Below are 10,352 nucleotides of genomic sequence, written 5' to 3'. Positions count from 1 at the left end.
TACTTGACGCAAATCTTGTGCAGGTGGAAAATCCTTTTCAACGATACTTGAATTTGACTTGCTGTCAAACAGAAAATTTTACAATTTTATTTGCAATCGAACACAGCAATGTGACAACTGACAAGGATGTAACGTGGTGGTTGGATCGTAAACCATCACTTTATTAATATATGTATTATTTTATCATTATTTAAAAAATTAATAATAAAATATGAACATATTCTGAGCAATGTTAATTGTATGCATGTTTAAAAATGATTACGATATTGAACGATTGGAATCTTTTTTGAAGGTAAAATATCTTACAAAAGATATATTAATTTAAGATAAAAAGTCTTCACCAACTACATCCTTTAAAAAGAAACGAAATCTAGAACAAAAGAGGAAAGTTTGGAAATGTCTAGGAATACTCTCAAGAAACAACACCACGTCATATTTCGTGCTTATTTTTAGAACCTAGCTAGACACACTTACTTCTTCTAGTAAGAACCTATTTCACACATTTCTTGGAGAAATGCGGGCCCTCAATGGATATAACATGTCGGTAGTGAACTCCTGCTTTGGAGTCATGTTAATCTCCTCTCCATCAACAGCCGTCCATTTGAATTCCCTAATCAAATTAGCCAAGAAATACTCGTTATGCATTATTGCTAAATTTGCACCCGGGCATACCCTCCTTCCTGCACCAAATGGCATCATCTTGATCTCCTTTGTCCCAATTACATCGCATTCTTCATTCAAGAACCTCTCAGGCTTGAACTCTAATGGATCCTTCCATACTTGTGGGTCCCACGCCATCTCTGCTACTAAGAAATTCACATTTGCATTCTTTGGTATTACATACCCATCAATGGTGATTTCCTCTACAACCCCATGAGGGAGGACAAAGTGCAAAGGTGGGTGTCTCCTCAATCCTTCCATCACCACTGCCTTAAGATAAGGCAACTTCTGTAGATCTTCTTCTGTTACAATCTCAGCTTCTGGGTCCACCATTCTCTTTATCTCTTCATAGATTTTTTCTTGAATATTTTGATTCTTTATCACGTTAGCCATGATCCATTGAAACAAAGTAGGTGACGTGTGAGTACCTGAATTAATAAACTCGGAACACAAACTCACCATCTCATCATCATTTAGGTGTCTCCCTCCATCATCTGGAATTATGAGATCCAAAAGTGAATCCACGTACGATACACGACACTCATCATCATCATCATCTCCCTCCTTCTTCATCTTGTTCTTCCTCTTAGCTTCACGATCTCTAATAAGAGGAATTGTTACATTTTCTTGATAACGCCTCATGGAGTTGAATAGTTTCCAACGATTGCGAAAGATAATCTTACCAATCAACCCAGGAAAGAAATTAAGGGTAATAAATTTATCCATGTTAGTTAGAACATTTTGCTGAGAAGTTTCGATTTCACAAACAACTTTTTCATCAAGTTTGTCACCGAAGCACATGAGAGAAAACAAACAGAACATAGAATGCTTGAATGTCTCAAGCACCATAATAACCTCACCCTTCTTGGCATCAGATTTGATTTTATTATTCATTAACTGATAAGCCCACTTTCGGCCACTAGACCATGACTTGACACGTGCAGGTTGGAGAATCTCTGAAGTGAGATTGCGGCGAAGGGTCCTCCAGAGAGGACCATAAGAAGCAGAGCCTATGGTGTGTTGTTTGCTACTAACGATGCTTTGGGTTTCTGGGGCAACAGGACGATCAGCCAAGGCTGCCCCATTTTGGATGAGAGCTTTGTGGGCAGCAGAGGTTGTGGTGATGAAGACAGCTGGACGTCTGCCCATGTTTATAGCAAAGACAGAACCATATTGTTTGCGGTAGTCTACGAGGGTCTGTTCGATCTCTGCGAAGCTCTTTCGAAGCATCTTGATAATGTCCCATATGGGTATGGTTTTAGGGCTTGGTGGCAATTTTCTAGTCTTGGAAGAAATATTAGATTCTGAGTCTGAGGAGGTGTGATGGAGGAGTTTGAAGAGGGATTTGAATGCTAAACAGAAGCACACAGAGACCATGACAACAAACCAACTCTCCATTTTGGCAAAGATTTGAAGAGTGATCGAGAGAGATGGTTTGGTTTTGAATCTTTGCCTTCTCAATTTGTAGTAGGATTACCACTTAGCGTCAATCCAAAGGTGGACATTGTAGATGTTTCATCCCTATGTTTGGACCGCCAGATTTTCCGAACTGGAAAACTATCTAACGGTGTAGATTAGAGATGAGTAAGAGTTGTTGTGGAGTAATAGTTTACAACAATCAAGAAGGCTTGCGCCTCGCGAGTTTAATTTTTTGTTGTCTTCACGTGTGGCCCTACGTTAGATAAGTTATGAATTCATGAATTATTATAGATTAGAAATCAGGAGACAGGCTCCTTACTAAGATCTCAAATCCCATCATGGTTATCACTTCAAAACAAAAGAGTTGAAAAAGGAAAAGGAAAAGAAAAAGAGAGAAAATTAATGGACCGTGTATGCACCACGTAGCGTGTGTCTTTCTTTTGGAGGGGCGTACCTCGTCGTGTATGCATTTTGAGGAATGCATCGAGGTTGTTTTTTTTTTTTTTCCTCGCCTCAAGGTACACTTAGGGCGTATGCCCAAAATGCTATTTTAAATATGGTGAATTAAAGACATATAGATTAATAAGGAAATGTAAACAAGCTAAGGAATCACAAAATGCTTCTTCATAAAAGACAATTTTTAATAAAGATCCATCAGCTAACCCAAATTTTTGGGATAAGATTTTGATGATCAAAAACATACAAGAGGGTTCAAATCTTATAAAAAAAATTGTTCTTTTTTTTTTTCTCATTTTTTGTAATGAATTTTTCTTTCATAGCAAAAGAAAAAATAAAATAATAATAATAATAAACAAGCAGAATGTATTGCATGCATTTCCCTGTTTTCGAATCCATCACAATAGAATCCTTGAGACGAGACTTTACAATTGCTCTAAGATAATTACATTCTTGCAAAATTCATTAAATATATATCAAACTCAATGTTGTAATTCTAGGTAAACAAGAGTTTCTAACAGTCGGAGAACCAAGCAAAGGATTTATAAAATCATAGCCCAAATTTGCAAAAATTTAGAAGTGCTACCAAACATTAGTCATGAGTTTTCCAAGTCAAAATTTTCATTATCAATTTTTTTTTCGATGGATCGAAACTGTTAAATTAATGGAGGGTGGGAGAAATTTAATAGGCCCTTAAAATATGCTTCTAAAATTTGTTGGCTTTGGCTTGTCGAATTTTCTTGTCAAAATTTTTAGTTTTAACATAGTGATTTCTATGGCATCTAATCAATTTTTGGAAGTAACAAGGTGATGCGCTCAAAAAACTTTCGTTACTAACTCTGGATAATCATTATAATAATAACTCAAGATTACGACACATGGCATGGGCACTAATCCCAAGGATATTAAAAGATACGCTTGGGTTCGAGTTTGAGGAATGACCTAACGAATCCAAAAGATCATTTGATGAGTCCGAGGGATGACCTAACAAGTCCAAGAAATGACCTAATGAGGCCGAGAGATATTAAAGGGACAATTCCAGGGATGGAACACGGAATTTAAAAAAAAATTGGATCTAAAATTAAACCTAAAATACATGGAATCAAAAAGGCGAAAATCTAGGGATTCACTTGGATTTGAGGAAGATATTATTAAATATAGTTCTATGAATCTGGACCTAAAAAGGAGAAAAAACATTCTAACTAATAAACCAGATTTGAAAGGAAATTATATTAAAGGAAATCCGGCACAGATCATAGACGGATCTCTATAAATAAGAAGGGAGTAGCACACAAAAGGTATCCAGACTCCTGGGAAAGGAGATATTATGCTAATTTTTATACTTATTTTCTAACTAGATCGTCAAAGAGGTTGTGATGCAGGCACCCTCGCCACTCAGGGCAGTCAAAATCAATACCAGAGCTACAAATCTTGAGGTAGCACAAGAAATCGTATCTACAATTTGACGTCATCTATGGAAAACGATACAAGGAGAAACGACTGACATGGGAAGGCCAAGGCGAGAAGGGACCAAAGAACCAACAAACCCCCAACTAGCAAACATTCCACCAGTAGACCCCCAATCAACAAACCCTCTAATGGGTTTAGTGGACTCAATGTTGGTATTCCAACGCATGCTTACTAGATAAGAACCTATATGCAACAGGGGCATCAACAACAAAGAGACGAGATTCAAGCCATAAGAAGGGAGAATGAGCAATTGAGGCAGATGTTTTCTGAAAGATCTGATAAGAAAGAATAGCCAGATAATAGAAAATAATAGTAAAGTTGACCTCAGAACAACATAATTGAGTGTACGAAACCCAAACGAACTATGAACTCGATCAAAACACAAGTACTTGAAGGAAGTTCAGACGTTCAGAATCTAGTCACCAAGGAAGAAGTCGAAGAGTTGTTCTAAAGAAAGGATGACGAGAATAATCGGGGAAGAGATGTAAATCAACTAGCACGGGATGTCTCATCAAGGAGTTTCAAGGAATTGTATTTTCCCAATGATTTTGGCATCCGAACCACACAGAAACTTCCATCTACCGAAATTCGAGGAATTTGATGGGATAAGTGACCCCCTGGATCACATTATGCATTATTGAAATCAAATAATTCTTTATCAAGGAGATGATGCGTTGCTTTGTAAACTTTTCCCATCAACACTTAGACAAGGGACAGTTGCTTGGTTCCTAGGTTTACCTCCTAGAACAATCAATAATCTCTTCGAGCTTGAGGAGACATTTGTGACACAGTTCATCCACAATCGAAAGAGGAAAGTCGGGGTAAATGCTTTATTTCTCTTACTTCAAGAGGCAGTAGAAACAATTCGAGCTTTTACCTCTAGGTTCATAACAAAGCTGTTGACAGTCGATAACCCCGATGAAGCAATCATTTACGCGGCTTATACGATGATAGTTATACCAGGCACTCGGTTACATGAGTCACTGATCAAAGTCGACCCTACACGACTAAAAGATCTATATTTGAGGGTGAAAAAATACAACATGGTAGAGGAGACGATGAGGAGTAGAAAGAATACCATTAACACATCATTTTCATGTTAGACTACCATTTGGTTCCTGTAATGGAGTACGTGTACCAAAGGGTCTGACGTGTCATCAAAGACTTCAAACTTCGGAAGATGGAATACCCTTGCGGGTAGTAACCATAATTGCATCTGAGAACGGTGTTCCTTGAAGCTCTCGAATCACATTTTGAGCTATCCTTTCCTCATTTCCTTCTCAAGTGTTCTCATCGTCTCTTCTTCATAGTCGATCTTCTACTTCTTCCTTAGTCATATGTTCTCAAACGATGGTGTTTTCGTCGGTATAGTCCTCTTTGAGTCCTCGGCTTGTTCCAAGTTTACCTGTTTCGATTCATTCATTTGAGGTATTCTCCTTTCATTATCTCAATCTCCAATCTCTTCCGTTCTTTCAGCTTTTTGCTAACGTAGTTCATCGTTCTCCCTCCTAAGGGCCCTTATTTTCGCATACTACTTCTTCAATCTAACCTTCATTTTTGTTCTCAGTTGTATAAGCAATTGATGCATAACTTGAATAGGATCTTGAGGAGTGACTTCATCATGAGGTGTTGTTTCTTCATTTACATTTCTCCCTTCATTTTGTTCTCGTCATATTGGTTGTTTCTCTTTGAGGCATTTCCCACGGACGACGTCAAACTGTAAATGTAATTTCTTGTGCTACCTTGAGATCTTTAACTATCGTTTCTAATCTACAACTCATCCTTCTTGATGGGGTCCTTACAACACAACCTCTCTGACACTCTAATTAGAACTTTAAACCAATAAGTAGTAATTTAGTAATAAGAAAAAATTAATTACCTTCATTTCTTTCTCCTCCTCTTATTTATAAGATTTTCCCCCAGTTATCAAATAGAATCTCCCTTATCTTCTTGACCATAAATCTTATCAAGAAATGCGTCTTTATTCATTCCTCATATTAGGGAGATTCTCCTTCACTTTCGAATGATCCCTCGTATTCAAGGTCAAATCATATCTTATCTATCTTGAATTCTCGATCTCTTGAGATTCACTTTTATCATTGGTTTGTATCATGAGATGTTGTCCTGAGTCCGACCTATTATGTTATCGAGCATTTGACTCATTGGACTCGGTACTTTAGATAGTTCGGTACTTATTGAGTCAATAAATGATGCCATGTGTCAAGATCTCATGGGTTGCCCAAATTATCCTCCATAATTCCCAAACTTGTCACATCAGGAGAGTCCATTGAATGTGCCATGTGGGGGCAGTTCAATTATCACGACCTGAAGGAAAATCATTCTAATTAGAAAAATAATTTAATAAACTTCAGAGAACACGGACTCACAGAAGTAGTTGTATAAGACCACATGAAGAAACTATTAATCCGTCACATTCTTAGATCACCGTTACAGCCAGTAGTAGGTGTCGTCTAATTGCTTACACGTGGTTAGATAATTAATAATTCATTATATTTTCTTTAATTATATTTGAGTATGATGTATTCTAGAAAAGACAAAATAATTGTTGTCTAGGATCCGTCCTTCATATACTTTTATAGTTTAAATAAATATTATATTTTCTATAAAAAAAATAGACGACAGAGAATCTTTCAGACACAATTACCTCGAGAGAGATTTACAGGTGTAGATAGGGTTGGCAATGGTTCAGATATTCGGATATCCATTTACCCAACTCATCCTATCCGAGTTATTTGGATATGGGTATAAATGTTTTATCTGATTAAGAATCCTGATATATTTATCTGCAATTATTTTTATCCGAATATTTTTTGGGATGGATAGAGATATGCGTCCTATCCAATCCAAATATCTATTTATTCGAGTTTAATACGGTAAATTTATAATAAAGCATATGTATTACTTAAACTTAAGGTTTTTCTATCATTTTCACAATGAGGTATATATTTCTGACTTTGACCCGCTTGAAATTTGGGTATAAATCAGATACAGACATCCTTTAAAAAAGTGGATAAATAGTCGGATATGGATATTCTTAGCATAAGTAGGTAAAAAATCAAATATGGATAATCGGATATAGAGTTGGATAAAGTTATGGAAATAACTTCATTCGACCCATTGCCAACCCTATGGGCAGATGTAACTATTGCAATTTTATTAAAAGACTCTTTTTGAGTTTTGACAACTCCAAAGGAACCTTGCTTTATCAAGTTTGTTACTTAGCAAACCTTGGAGTAGTGATCCACATCATAAAATTCAAATTGATTAGGTTGATTTGGGGCATCTGACCATAATGATGATGTTCCAATGTCAGATGAGTTTGCTTTTGGTAGCAATCCAACAGGGTTAGTGAAACCATGGGAAGGGGAGAGAATACATGAGGAGTGCGTATCAGATGACTTAGAGCTCACCCTCGGAGGCTCTCGAACCAGATAGTGTGTGGGCCACTGTTACATGATAGACAGTTGAAACAATATCAACTTTTTTTTTTCATGTTATTTATTCTAATTCTTTGTGGTTTTTGCAGATAAGAGGGTGATTAGAGAAAGATTAGAGATCCATAGTGATGAGTCTCTTGCTTTAGATTCTGTTTCTTCATGGAAATGCAACAGGTGACTATTATTGAAAATTTTATTGAATTTGAATTTGGAATGTCTTGGTGAAAAAGGGTGATAAGGTGATCTCTATTTATGAAAAGATTGATGGTGGAGGAGAAAGGTAGAAAGGCACATAATAGTTTGGTTATTTTTCAAAATTTTAATTATTATATATTATTCATGGTGGTGTGCTTTTCACCTTTTTTTCTTTTTCTTTTTCTCTTTCTTTTTTCCTTTTTTTTTTTTTTTTTTTTTTAATTTTAGTTCAGCCACTCATATATAGATATTGATTGCTGTCTATGCTTTGGAGAAATATTGGTGGGCAAAAAAGGAATTGTTATTCCTCAAGACCAACTTTTTTGGATAGTGGCATCCTTTTTACCTTTTTATTTTAGGGGGTGGTGGTATCATTGCAGTGTCTCTTGAATCATATTGCCCAATAATGACAATGAGTTCTTTACATGACCAAATCAAGTGAAATCTGTTGTGAAAATGTAATCAGACTATTGGCTTCGAATTGCAGGGGCAGATTATATAGGCTATTGCATAAATCTAGTGCAAGGGAAGGATTGGATGAGAGGCGTCGGTTAAATATGGCTTATGATGTGCTTCTTCATAACACCATCCCATATACTGTTTCGAGTTTTTGTATATATTTTTACTATCACGTATTCTACTACTTATCTTAGGTTAGAATTATGTCCAGAACTCCTACACTATATGGGCATGTGAGCTGGATATAGTTATAATTTTTCTATTTGGATATGCAACTTTCCATTTGGTTCTCTATATTAGCTTGTCATTGCTCTCTACAGGCAAAGGGAATGAATTATCTTCATCGGCGCAATCCTCCCATTGTTTATCGAGATTTGAAGTCTTCAAATCTTTTGGTTGACAAAAAGTACACAGTGAAGGTAAGATTAGTGAATTTTATTTATTAAATTTTTTTGTTTTGTTTTGATAGATGTATGTGTGAAGGTGGTGTTTTCCCCCCCCAGATTTGTGGTTTAAACACTCACAAACTTTACTAACTTGGCACCTTAAAAAAAGTGTCGTTAAGACTGTAATCTTCATTCTTTGAAGGGATGGTGCATGATTTTCTAATATTATGAAATAATGTTGCTCGACTCCTTTACTTTTACACATATTAACACAATTTCTTGTACACAAAAAGAAGCTTCTCCAAATGTTGATATCTTTGATATGCAAAAGGATCTAGATAATTTTGATAGTTTTACCAACATTATTTATGTTTCCATTATTTACCTTATAGCTTAAAAGCTCTTTGGAATGTTTAGGATTGATATAAATTTCATCATTATAAGATTTTATTTTTTGCTAACCAAGTGTCCGAGCCAGCTTGCGAGCACCACGACTAATCTCGGGGAGGACTACCATAGCAACCTACCGCATGGTCCTCCAGTTAAATCATAAGAAAATCCAAGAGGAGAATCGAACCCGTGACGTGCGCCTAACCCACACTTCACGTACTCTCCCTTACCATTTTAGCAACCTATGGGTGGGTTCATCATTATAAGATTTAATGACTAATCTTAACTTATAAAAACTTACAAGCCTGACTAAGTCAGTAAGATTTCTAATCTTATTAAGGGTTGCTGGCCCACATGGATTATCATATTTGCAATTCAACACCACATGATTATAAATTTTAGTGAAAATGTAAATTCAAAAAAAGTAAAACAAAAAAAAGATCTCTTTTAAGCTTGATCCATAATGAAATTCAAAGGTTGAAAACCCCACCCAATCGTTCGAAAAAAATTGGAGCAGAAAAAAGGGAGTTTGAAGGCTAGAAAATTTAAAATGGAAGAAGATTTGGAAGATTGCATTAGAGACCCCTGTAGTAGATTCTGCACTCCAAAACAACAGTTGAAGGAAATGGAAGAGGTTTTGGAAGACACATGGGAGTTGCTCTAAGTGGTAAGAAAACTTTCCTTACTAACATAGTAATGAAAGTGTTTTTCTAAACAAATCTTGGAGTGTGAGTCGCATCTTTTAAAAAGTTTAAATATCTACAATATTCTTTAAAATTTTTTTAATTAAATACTTATTATATCCCGAACATATTTTCATAGATAATACATTAAACTGAGGGTAATATATGTACTTAAGCATTTATCATGACGTGGGTCCCACTCTTAAGGTTTGATGTGTAACAAATTTAACAAAGTAGGAAGTTTTTTAATAAAAATACACTAGAGAAGTCTGCCCTGTAAATCTCTCATATTTTTATATACAGATATACTTTCTTTACTAGCTTAGTAAGATTTCAAATCTTACTAAGCTTATTCAACACAAATGGATTGCCAAATTGGCATAATAGCACCACATCGCTGTAGATTTCACAAAAAAACTCAGTTCCAAAAAAATAAAATTCAAAAAGAATATTTATTTCAGGATTTGATCCAAGGTTTTAGAAATGGACGACTACTTAACTCTCAAATTTAAAATTAAAATTTAATGGTGAAAATTAATCATTTTTTCAGTTCATGATTTTAATTCAAATCATAATTTTAAAATATGCAATGCATGAAATAAATTAAAATAAAACTCACGACGCTCTATCGTTCTTAGTATATTATATTCATAAAGAAAAAGAAATATGCCTAAGGGTTAATACTAGAGCCAACTACATCGTGGTTCCACTATAAATCGACAAGCCAACATCTGTAACTAGACCAAGCCAAGGTTTCTCAGTTCAGTCCTCTCTTT

At 35.5% G+C, this 10,352-nt stretch overlaps 1 pseudogene; it reads right to left on the bottom strand.

The window, feature by feature from the left end:
- Nucleotides 1-495: 495 nt before the first annotated feature.
- Nucleotides 496-2,058, bottom strand: LOC147381860 (cytochrome P450 89A2 pseudogene; annotated as a pseudogene).
- Nucleotides 2,059-10,352: the final 8,294 nt, after the last annotated feature.

The sequence above is a fragment of the Akebia trifoliata genome, unplaced genomic scaffold (genome assembly GCF_017979445.1).
Source record: "Akebia trifoliata isolate Shusen 1 unplaced genomic scaffold, ASM1797944v1 Contig00213, whole genome shotgun sequence".
Lineage (NCBI taxonomy): Eukaryota > Viridiplantae > Streptophyta > Magnoliopsida > Ranunculales > Lardizabalaceae > Akebia > Akebia trifoliata.
This window is presented reverse-complemented; position numbering and strand designations above follow the sequence as displayed.